Consider the following 12,771-nt stretch of genomic DNA (forward strand, 5'->3'; position numbering starts at 1 on the left):
AGACGGCTAGTGAGGCCCTAGTCAAATGAACTGCACTCGTATTTCATAAACACAGCGAAGCGAAAAGCGTAGAACTGAGAAGTGTCATTCGATATCGGATATTCAGAAGATCGATAGTTGTTAGAATAAAACAACGAAATGGACAAAGCAAGTAAAAAAACTAACTGGCACGAAACAATAGCCGTTACGAGCGGCGCGCTGAAAGCCCCATGAGCTTGGTGATTCGTTAGCAAAGAGACAAAAAACGGCCAGCCGCGAATTTGTTCTACAGAGGAGGTTTCGCACCTGACATTTAAGTATGATCCTATTCAGGATTACATATTCCCTTGCGGCGCCGGGAGCGCTGACAGAGCTGTCGCCAGGGGTGCCGGAATGAAATGCGATGACGCGAGTTCTAATCCGGTAATAATAAAAATGTGTCCTTCCTTTGTCTTTTATAAATTTTGTTATGATGAAAAACATGCAAATTGGAGAATAAAAACAAGTATACACAGGTATACAAACAGCTTTCAGGAATTGATTTAGGGAACGCCGTACATAGAACACTGCGAGCTGCTGATTGTCTGGTTTTTATTTGAAAATCTCTTTCATCTGAGTTCAGTTATTTAGTAGTTTGATGTTAGGGATTTATAAAGGAATCCTAAAAAAAGGATAGATTCGTTTGCACATCCAGTTCGTGACTGTTTCATGTCCTTCGAAATTCATCTCAGTTACGGTCTCGCTGTTACAGAATGCTACGATTTTATTGGCGTTCCATGTTAATTTGGATATCGAGACTGGCAGCTACTGTATTATTTTATTATGTCTGTGTCTACAATGGAACGCCTAGAGTGAAATATTCTTCGGACATTGTCAAATTACTCGATATACGTGCGTAATGCTTTCGAATTTTTATAGTGAGTAATTCCGTGAAATAATTTGTTTTAATTTATTAATGCTAGTCAAATATTAATTTCGCTATAAAATATAGGCACTTTGAACTAGTAAAGTACAATTTAAATATGAAAATTTAATATTCTTCATCTACTGAGTTGTGTGTGACTTGGGAACTTTCTTGAATATAACCAAATGACGTGTTAGCTCCGTGCTTATTTATCACCGCTCATAAAAAACTTAAATTTGGAATAATTTTGCGTCACATTCCAAACTTTTATTTGGTAATGCCCTAGAGCAATTCCTACTTTGTTTACAAATAAACTTGCCGTTGAAATTGGGAAGGAAAAAGCTTTTCGAAAGAGGATAGGTAAATCGATTTATGCAAAACAGATAGCGCTTTTTGTATGCAAATTTTTGTTGATTTCCCAAAGATTGAAATCGTGGTATTGTGAAATGGGAAATATTGATTATCTACGGACAATAAACAACGTGCCCAGTGGCTTGTTTGGAATAACCATCAATTATTTATTTTCATGTTTATTTCATTGTGATTTATTAAAAGAATTCCAATAACATTAAATTAATTGGATTAATTTTATTTAATAGTTTTAAGGCAGTGAAATGGCTGATTATACTTCGTAGAACTATGATTTAATATTAAATTATTGTTCGCAAATTCTAGTTAGGTGCATAATATTTAGTGACATTGTCTTAATGATTTTTATTCGGATACAATAAGGTTACTTCTCGGCAGCGAGAGAATTGTTGAAGTCGTTTCAGTAGTTTCTTAGCCTTTAGGACACAGACAAACAAAGAAAAATCTATATTTCATCTTTCTTATATAAGTAATTTTCATTGGTTAATTAAGATTATTGCTTAGCATATTCAAAAGCTTTCCTTGTTATTGTTACAAAATATTACATGAAAATATATTTTGCCTTAATAGACTAACGTAGTTTAATAAAATGAAAATGTATAAAAATGAATTATCGTCCTTCAGCCGTCTCCCCGGTAGGTAAATTAGGAACCGCTAAAACCTCGCGAAGGTGATAAATCTCTGTCGAATTCGTCAGCCAACAGTTTTATTTCTTTTTCCCCTTTGCACCGGTTTCCTTTTCAACAAAGTTACTCAGCCACTGGTGGACGTACGTTTATGACTCCTTAAACATGTGCGTACGTATATTGTGAAAAATTCTTGGCTACAATTTGTATTGTTTTATCCTTACGTTTTCAGTTTGTGTATGGCAAAAGAATATTTTTTTCGTCATGATAATAAGCTGTAATATTATCTAATTCAACTTTATTGGTATTTGATAGCAAAATTGGTGTACGAATGCTTGATAGACGCTATCTAGATTGGTACTGGTACCGAAGTAATTATGAAATTGATTAATGAACAACAGAAAATTCTGTGGTTCTACAGATTTGAAAATAACTTCACATCCGTATATTGTGTTATATGTTCTACCAGATACAATCTAACTTTTTTAAGGATATGCCTTTGAATTGAGACACTTTACCTTACTTATGTAGTGGTTAAGCAGTTTATATTCGTGCATATTCTATTCAGAGCTCACTATTCAGATATTAATTGGCTGTCACTGGAAGAAATAGAACAGAAGACTAGACAGTCGACGGGTCGGCGGCGGCGCGACATCGACACGACGCGACTGCGACACGGCGACGGCACGGTACGAGATAGACGCCGCGCTGCCGCAGCGTCCCCGACGCGATTTGTTCGGGAATTGCATTGTTCCGCCGACACCTGGAATCTGGATTCGGTTAGTAGAACCTTTCCCGGCGAAGAAGATTTGTTGCCACGTATTTTCTTCGGTAGAATTGTTGTTAGCTACGGATCAATTTAAAAACCGTTCTCCGGGAAATAGTCTGATGCTAGAATAACTAACTCAGAGCAAGTAACAAGCCTTTTGTCTTATGTTCAAGATAACGCTATTCATACAAACCGTGATATATAAACTAGTTTTCTCGGAATATACGTTCTCGAAGAAATTTCTCACTGCAGTTACGAGAGGCTGGCATATTAATATATTTCACATTGCACTAATATTTTGTTAAATTTCTTAGTCTTGGAGATGGCTTTGATGTCCTACTTCACAGGGATTCTCGTATGAGCACGAATTAAATGCGTTACATCTCGACTATTTTATGGAATAAAGAGTTTTTGCAACATTTCGTGCAAGTTGTATAAAACTTATAAAGGCACTGGCGGGGATTAGGGGTAGAGAAGGCTCCAAACTTCGACGGTTTTGTGAACCTCCTATAGCTTATCTATTCTCAAAGGATATTCAGCTTTCCCGATTTTAAACAAAGCAGTTATAAATTTGATTTGAGATACACTCTTACTGTGTAAGATAGATAATTTAATAATAATTTGCTTGTGGTCACGGAATACGGATCACCAAAAAGTTTTTCAATTTACTTAATGGAGCGGAAGCATTTTATTGGAGATTTCTAGCTACATACATATTAAATACGAGGAGATGTACGTTCACTTGTTGTACTGTTTTACTTGACTTCTCGTTTTGTACAGAAGTTAACGCTTTGTGTTTTACTTTATTCTTGTATTTTACTGTCAGAAATGTAAATAAAGTATTTGGGTACTGTTCAGATTCGAGTACATTCATATTTAAAAATGTACTGTTATTATATGTATGTTCATAATAGGATTAACATACATCGTCAAGGGTTAACAACTAGAATACTCTATGACAAGTAGAAAGTATTATTGATTCAATAAGAAACCGTGATCAATAATTGTGTAACATATAACTTCACCTAGCACGTGTTTGAGACCTGTTGCATTTTTTTGTTTCATTCATAGTATAGTGAGAGCTGATACGCCTATACAAGGAAATGACAAGAATCAACTTTTGACCTTGTGATACCTATATATTTTTAACTAAGTATAAATATTTGGAGTTTTACTTTCACCATCATGGAAAATTTAAGACTAAACAGGAAAATATTAAAAATGCTTTTAGCTACTCTGTATTATTAACCGATAATTTGAAATTGAATCTTTTTGTTAGGATTCGCATGTTAATGAGAAATTGGCGTTTCATCATATAAAGTTGTACCGATCTGCGGAATTGGAGTGAGACATTTATTAAGCGCGGGGGGCGAGGTGCGGCAAGGTGTGGAGGGGGACGGCTAACGAGTTTCTGTCTGATGTTTGTGAAGTTCGGTCCGGGTCACGGCGAGCCACGTCCGCCGGCTACACACCCGCGCCGCCCAGCTAATGAAATATCCGTCTGGACTCAACAACCATACAATGCCATTTTATACAGGAAATGGGTCAATCACAACTATCCAATGATTGCTTGATCAACGTTTACTTGTCACCAGGGACAATTTTCTTCTTTATCCTTGATAAATTACGCGATGTTCTCAAACTATTTTGTTTCTTACCTGAAGCAACTTTTGTATAGACACCGCGAATTCCCTCGACACTCATAATTCAAAAGATCTCGGCCGTACCCGTATAAAGGACGATCTCCGACTCATTATTGAGGAGAAGCCTCGTTCACTGAGCGCAATTATCGAGATTTACCTACCAACAGTTGAATTATTTTGTAAACTTCGTAACAGTCAGATTTCAGACAAGTTATGTGAATTAAACGTCAGTGGTTTAACAGGCTTATCTATTATGTAGAGTGTAGACGCGCAATTAGTTTGTGGGATCGCAGTTGAAATATCTAATTATTTGTGGTCAGAAAAGTTGGTGATCCATGGCCGGTGACCTACAATGGTAATTTCACGTTAATATTTATGCCGTATCACGATGCACGTCACGAGAGAGAGACCAATTTTTATGTCAATAATGTGTGTACATATTGGGTGTTTTATTTTTCATTTTATAACGAGCTTAATTGCATTTTATGGTTCGATTGTTATGACCGGAAAATTGTGATTCTTTTGTTTTATGTGGACATAATAACAAACCTATTTTTGGATATGATAAAATGCCAACTATTGTGTATCATCAGGGTAAAAAATTTTGGGCATAGTCGGCGGCTGTAGGTGGCTTAAAATAGCAACACGCCTTTATCAGAGGTCGCAAGTAATATTGTAAATGTATACTGAAGGTAGTACCTAAATCTCTTGTGACATTCCGTATCATTGAAAGTGTTCTTCTCATGCAAAATTGACGTATAAGATTGTACAAAATAGCTTTGTAAATTGTATTTTTTAATATCCCTTCTAAAATACAAACGAATTTTGATAGTATCCAGATACCTCCAACTGCGTCAATATTCTGATGTCACGGGATCTCTATCGCTAATAATTATCAATGGTCAAGTGCAAATTCCTTTCTTCTGAGTAGGCAGAGATACTTAATCGAGCATAATGATGATAAATGGCGCTAGTGGAGTATTATGGCATCGTTTATGACCAACATGAGGGCGCATATATATGGACACGTTACACTTTATTACCAAAGGGTGGATTTTCTTACGACCGCACTTCTTGCTTTACTACCTACGGGAACCTACACCGCAAGTCAAGGTAAGATACTCTTTTCTATGTAGGTATTAAGGTTGTTGTAGTCAGAAGCCAGTAAGTCTGACACCAGTCGAACCAAGGGGTATCGGGTTGCCCGGGTAACTGGGTTGAGGAGGTCAGATAGGCAGTCGCTTCTTGTAAAGCACTGGTACTCAGCTGAATGCGGTTAGACTGGAAGCCGACCCCAACATAGTTTGGGAAAAGGCTCGGAGGATGATGACTAAGGTTGTACCTAGAATATTTCCGATTGTATGTAGACCGTCTTCTAAGAATATTTAAAATAAATTTACAAATGCCTTAATGGATATGAGCTCATTAAACCCATACTAGGTATTTCCTCGATTTCATCCGTCTCCCATAGAAACTTCTTCGTGCACCAGGATAAAAAGTACCCAAATCAAAACAGGAGTCCCACAATACAGCTTGACGGCTGAATTAGGCAAAGTAGTGGGCTAGTAGTTTTTCCCCGACTCCCTGTTTCCCCCCGAAGAGGTCCTTTCATTTCTGTTTTCCGCTTTACTAAAACGAACCAGGTCATCTGAAACAATAAATTGAATTATGCAGGTATTTATGGTTAACTACAATAGTGACTAATTATGTATTCTACAAGGTGAAAACGTAAGCTCCATAGAATATCAACGGAATACTAGATGAGTTATAAAATCGTTCCATTATTTATGAGTTTTAAATATTTTGAATCATAGAAGATAACGACTATATACCTATAGTTAATTGTAGGTGTAATATTAAATGTCAATTGTGACTCAGTACTTGTCAATAAGCATTATCTTAATAGTATCAAGATGTGGCTTTAATTTTAGAATTAGGGGTAAAATACATTTATCCTTAGTAGATACGGCTCTTTGTGAAGAAAGAACTCGGAGAAGTCCTTCCGCCATTCCTGTTTCTGTCTCCAAGCAGTATTGCTTCAAACTTAAAATGTTAAAGTGTCAGAATTACAGACAGGTGCGTCATTTTGATAGTTTTCTACCAGTACGTCAAAAATTGTGCCATTCTATTCCTTATCAGTAACCAAATTCAAATCGTAAATCTGAGGATTTAATGATATATTTTATGTCTAGTTTCGCACCTGAACTCACTGACTCATTATTGTGCGCATACACCGTATATAATAGCTATGTATACAGAGTACAGCTGCCGAACTGTACAGCCAAAACAGCTTCTGAAGCGAAATTAAAACTGTTCGGGAGTTTTGTCTGTTTCCACAATGATAAACAATATTTGGATTGCAGCGTTCCGCGTCGGAATAACGTCAAATAATCACAATATTGTCGGCTTCGATGGTATATTTTCATTAGCAGCGCCATGTTAAGTCTTTTAAAATGGCTTTTATTTTGCAATGAAACGTTATATCTCTTATCGATTTCTCGAAATATCTTTCCACCAACACTTTTATTACGTACATTCTCAAAACAGTATAAAAACACGCAAATCCCTGTAAATTGCTGTTTAAATCTGATGCCGAATTTGTTAGTAATAAAAGGCAACATTAATGTAAATGGTTCAGGTTAACAGCGGCAACAGAGAGCTGCTAAGCGTCACAGAATAAAAACGAAAATAAATACATTGCACAAATCGCTGTGAAAACCGTGAAGCATGTTCCAGTCGTAGAAAGTATTGAGGAAATTCGTTGGAGTTTTATTTTATTTCGACTAAGGATTTTCCGCTCGAGAGGTTCCAGGTTCGTCGGTCAGATAAAGTGCGCTCAAATATAAAGTTTCAATTTCCCCGCCGTCCGAGAAACGTGCCATGCCTTCCGAAATGAATGCCCTTTCTGATCTGTCCCTCTCGCACTCCATTATACTTGTACGGTATATTAATTCGTATACAATATCAAACCCATTGAAGTGATAAAGCGACACATATTTTTTCTGAGCGAGATATTTCGGATGCCATGTTCAACACCAGACAGCAAATATTTCCATTTGAGAATTTCAGACTCCACTCGCCTAGTTCATTTTTGCACCGCACTTGATTTTCACAAAGAAAAATGAATCTTTTTGATATGAAAAGGTTACAAAATATAAATGTGTAGTACAGACGCGTGACTTTTATATGTATGTTCTATCTTATCGCTGTATATTTTCACACTGACTGTTACAGTCATTATACAGAATGAAAAATTCCAGATAACAACTAGTTACATCAATATTTTATTGTGTAACGATGTTACTGTGAAAAATCATAACAATCGCAACCTATATGTCATGAATAATTCTTAAGCATGATAACCCGAAAATTCAATCTCCGAACAATGGGATCGTATTAGCATACAAAAGGTTTCACATATTTTACGCAAATCCGTTATATTTTGAGTTATCTTCTCCCAAAAAGGCAATGTTTTTCCCCTGACCTGTGAAATAAATTTCATTCGAGACACAGGTTGTTAGCGAGTAGACGTTCAACTGTTTGAATTATTAATTTAACATTGACCGAAAACGCCGGTTATATGTACTTTTATGATTCAATTAATTTTAAAGTTACTAATGCTTTAACCGAATTCCCATAGAATCAAACTTATTTTTTTATTGAGTATCATTTTATTTTTTTAGTATTTAAATAGGTAATCTCAGCATATACCTACCATCGATTCCAATAACAATTACCTACACATAATATCCCAAGCATCAGGTTCGGTCCGGCATCCTCACCAGGTGTAGATATTGAGCATGGAGTGGTCCCGCGTAGCTCTCGCAATCACGTTTCTCTGCAGCTGCGGTGCACTTCGCCGGGAAGCCTCGTTGTGTCGCTGTCAAATTCTCCATGTTTTACACGTACTTTCTATGTAACTACGTACAAACTGTAGACTATTCTCGATTCTACTTGTGTTTGTACTGATTTTCGGTGTCACAGACTTATTTGGTTACTTATGCTATATTTACTAACGTAAAAAACTATGCTTGCAATGTAATATTAAGGTTTTCTTTAGCCACAGTTATCATTATTCCTGTACAAATTAATATGCTGTGCTCTTACTTTTCACATGTATTTTCATTCAAAAAATAAAACCTATAGAAATTGTTCATGAAATCTTTGGCACATGTGTACTAATTAACATTTGCAGAGAATATTTAAATTAACGTGTAACTATAACGAAATAAAATATTGATTTTAATATAAAAAAAAGTTGGGAGACACGTTCGGTAAATATTTTCAGCAGTTATTTAATTTCACGTTTGGCAGAGTCTCAATCGGCTTCGCATTCGGACCAATCATTCAATCAACATGTACATAATTGATGGTTATCGCATTACGCGACTCGTTAGCGATTGCCGTTGATTTTTGTTATCATTCAACCTTTTTACGATAATGACGAACCGATGGGAATTTAAACAGATTTCGCAACCTACAAATGTTTGGGTATCGAGAATCCGCAATTATGCCGATCAACAAAAAATACAATATTGTTCGTACTGCAGAGGAATAAATAAACCGGAGCTTTAAAACTTTTGGTTGCAGTTACATTTTTAAAAGTGGAAGGCGGTTCACGTAAGTGTGACACGAGGAAGGTTCACCTCCTAGAGAGTTGCTAACTTAATTCATTATAGTGCGCCGTGTTTGAGTTCCGTGAGCACTCTCCGGTTTCGGCCTTGTTTCGGCAAACGAATACCTCCGCCGCCCCCCGCGCCCCGCACCCGATCCGTTTCACCCTCACCTCCGAATAAACAACCACCTGATTGACACCTATACCATGCAAATTACTTGCGGAACTTTTAAGGGTAGAATAACAACGTCCTAGGTTCTGCAAACATATAGTTCAGCAAGTGTATTATCTCTACGTGGGCTTCAGCACAAACACTGTTCGTAACTATTTGAATATTCAGGGAACTCAGGCAGAATCTGAAGATGTCGTTTTGTATTTGTTATACCGAAAAATGTATTATATATTTTTTTGTTTTAATGAACGGAATTGAAAAGTGCTGGTTTAAAAATCGGATGTTCTAAAAATGTCCAAATACTTCAACAAAAATCAATGTTCAAACAAAGGGGCCCATTTTCTATTCGATTTTTACCAAAACACGTGGACGCAAATATTCCATCCAAAGGTCTCGGGTTCAAAGTTGTTTAAAAGCTATTTAATAAATTCGATTACTTAGAGAAAATGAAGAAGGATTAAAAGGCAACTTAGCGTTTAATTAAATTAGTCAGTTAAGTTATTTGCAGAAAAAATGGAGTAACAGAGGCGAGCAGAATCATGTCGGGTTTAGTTAAACTGTCACCAACAACGACTGTACAATCTTAACTTAAATTGCATTTCAAATCAAAGAACTCACTTACAGACGGTTAATTTAGCTATTATTAGAATTTGTGATGATCAATAGAGAGTCACAATAGTTTGAAGACTGAATCCTGGGCATCATTAGGTACTACACAAACAGACGAATTAAGGATACCCTTTTTATATTTTTTACATGTTTTTGTACAGAGTTTAGTTACATTTCCTGGTATATTGTTGACGGGAATTGTTCACGTTTTACTTATGGCTGATTTTAACTGGACGTAGTTCGTTAGTAGATTCACAAAAGCAGGATTAGCCGGCAATCCGCGGGGCACAACAAACTGTATCAATATGAGTGGAGCGATCGCGCTGCGAAATGAGCGCTGTAAACATAATGCAATGCGTATGCGATGTGTTTTTGTATCTTAAATGTTATTTACATCAGCTAATTGTTCTGAAAGCTTTTGAGCTCCATGACTGCTCTGTTTGGTTGTTTTATATGTCTTTGTTGTGCTACTAACTTCTGTCTGTCAACGAGGATTGATACTAATAAGTACTTTACGTTATCTGTACATATGGAGTGTACATACATGTAGCAGGATGGAATAATGATTCAAGACCTTGCCAATATTAAATATTGCCTTTTTCGAACGACGAATACTATTTGATGACTTACATATTTAGGTGTACAGCTACAGGATTGACGGTTAAAATAAATATCGGGTTTATTCTATTTTATTCTTAGGTACTCACAACAGTTTGGGAAAAGCGTCACTCTATTTAGAACACAGCTTAAAAGAGGTAAATTATTTTGGGCGCTGCATTGGCTGGCTTTTAGTGAAGTGGTTGTTCTTAAGCATGTGATGTTCAAAATATTTTCAGTGTCATGAGATAAGAGTGTACCCTCACGGGAAATTACTGCCGAAATCTCGGCGCCCGCCTATAGACAGTTCGCTCGCCTCCTTTGTGCCTTGAATCAATTCCCGTAACTTATCTGCATATTTTATAATGCGAGACGAAGTGACGCTGCAGCATTCGGTAGGTACCCCCTTTAGGGATTCTATCGCGTTTCGGAACGTGGGGTAGGGAATTACTAATAAAAGATATCGGAAGAAAACTAATTTCTGATAAGCGAAGTTAGTGGGACGAGAGTTTGGGCGTTGTTTAAGGTTTTGTGTTTTACACTTTAATCTGAGATATGTAAGTACTTCATATGCATTTGTTTAGAATAACACAAGATGCTACCACAGCATTTCTTGTGTTAGAATAGACGTTTGTTTTCCGGAATGAAACTAATCCGTCACATAAGTAGGCGGCGTGTGTTCCCCGCAGCCAGTGGAGTCGGCGTGTGTCTCCCGAGGCGTTAGCAGCGTTTTGTTGGTAACGCGCACCCAACTTTTAGGAGCAACTGGCTCGAGTCCGCACCGCAAATAGGATTACCGACAGACCTAGAAAGCCTGCGCGTGTCAGCTAATTCAATTTTATTGTCAATATAAAACGAAATAAACTTTTTTGTTCAACTTTGCTTTCAGTTTTGAAACTGTTATATTCTGTTAAATTTTCAGCAACGATTCGTCGCTACAGACAGGCTCGATATTGCCGAAATTGCTCCATTTTAGATACAATGAAACACGAAAGAATGAAGCTCTCTTGAATGTCCAATTTTAACCGTAGCTAGAACGAGCCTTTGAAGTCGGTGCGGTATGGCGGTGCAAGCCGATTTATTCTCGTTCTGACGGAAGCCAATCAAAGCTTTTGCAGATTTAGATCGCCGTCGGTCGAAAAGTGAAACATCGGAGCCAATGAATGGTTCGATCCGAGCACAGTCGCTCATCTGCAGCCGACGACGTGACGTCCCAAACAAGCTCAATGAATGCTACCAGCTCGTACGCCACGTGAGAACAAAAAATATGGGAGAGGCAAGTGCGAGTCGGACTTGCCCACCGAGGGTTCTGTGTCTACAATATTTGTAAACAGATTAGAAAACGAATGTGTTATTGTATTTTTTCGTTTTAAATTTAATTTTTGGAATAAATAAAATATGTTTTGCAATGTGCATATTTTCATACCCCATTTGTACTAGAAGCGTCATTTATGTAAACTTGAAATTTCGTTAAACTACACATGTAGTTGCAGTTGCAAGTAGTTAAATGAAATGAGTAATGACAGCAAGTGATCTTATGAGAGTCCGTTTTTATACCTACTTTTGTGGTACGGAACTCTAAAAATGATCAGGCATGAATTTATTCCTCTCGATACTTTTGTCATAAAGTCGGTATTTGATTTGACTCGGTTTTCAACGGATTTCAATATAGGATAGGTAATAGTTTTGGTACACCTAGTTTTATTTTTACTTGCATACTTCAACAATGCTCAATATTTATATATCCTGAATTTTTTAAAATATTTCTTTAAATTCACAAAAGAGGATTCAATCAGGGTCTGTAAACAATTAGAATTAGAGATTACCTGGTGATATAGGGGCTACCGAAAACTTACCCTAATTAATTTGGGGATAAATGTACAGCGAAAGGCACGCTACGGTTGCCGGGATGGCTGAATAATCGACATTTGCGTTATTTGTGGCGGTTCGATCCTTGCGTGGCGCAAATATCTATGGTGCTGTAACAACAAATTCTCTGCATGTTAGGATAGTATACTCTGGTTCGGGGACAAAGGAAATCCAAACCCTCCATAGTTGACGAATGATTAAACAAACTGAAATTAACTTCTTCTTCTTCATTCTGCCCTGTTCCCAATTTTATTTGGGGTCGGCGCAATATGTCATCCTCTTCCATTTTCTGTCACTCGTCATACTGACACTCACTCACTCACAAACAGAAAGTAACTAAAAGTCAAAGAGGTTCTTAATACGTAAATACGCCAAGAAGTCACAAAAGCTGTTCTATTTTCTAGGAAGATAAAAAAGATCTTTTAAATAATTTGAATATTGAAATCTTTTCTCTTAAATTAGCCTAATAAAAATTACATCCAAGTAAGTTTCGTAGAAAATATTAAATCTTTTGTGATTTTCAAAGCAGAAATCTATGGTAAGTTCTGAGAAATTACTGAATTTGTTGAAACAAAATATTTTTCACGTTAGCCAGTACTGTTGGCTGCGGTTACCGTAC

This window comes from Helicoverpa zea, chromosome 8 (assembly GCF_022581195.2).
Source record: "Helicoverpa zea isolate HzStark_Cry1AcR chromosome 8, ilHelZeax1.1, whole genome shotgun sequence".
NCBI lineage: Eukaryota > Metazoa > Arthropoda > Insecta > Lepidoptera > Noctuidae > Helicoverpa > Helicoverpa zea.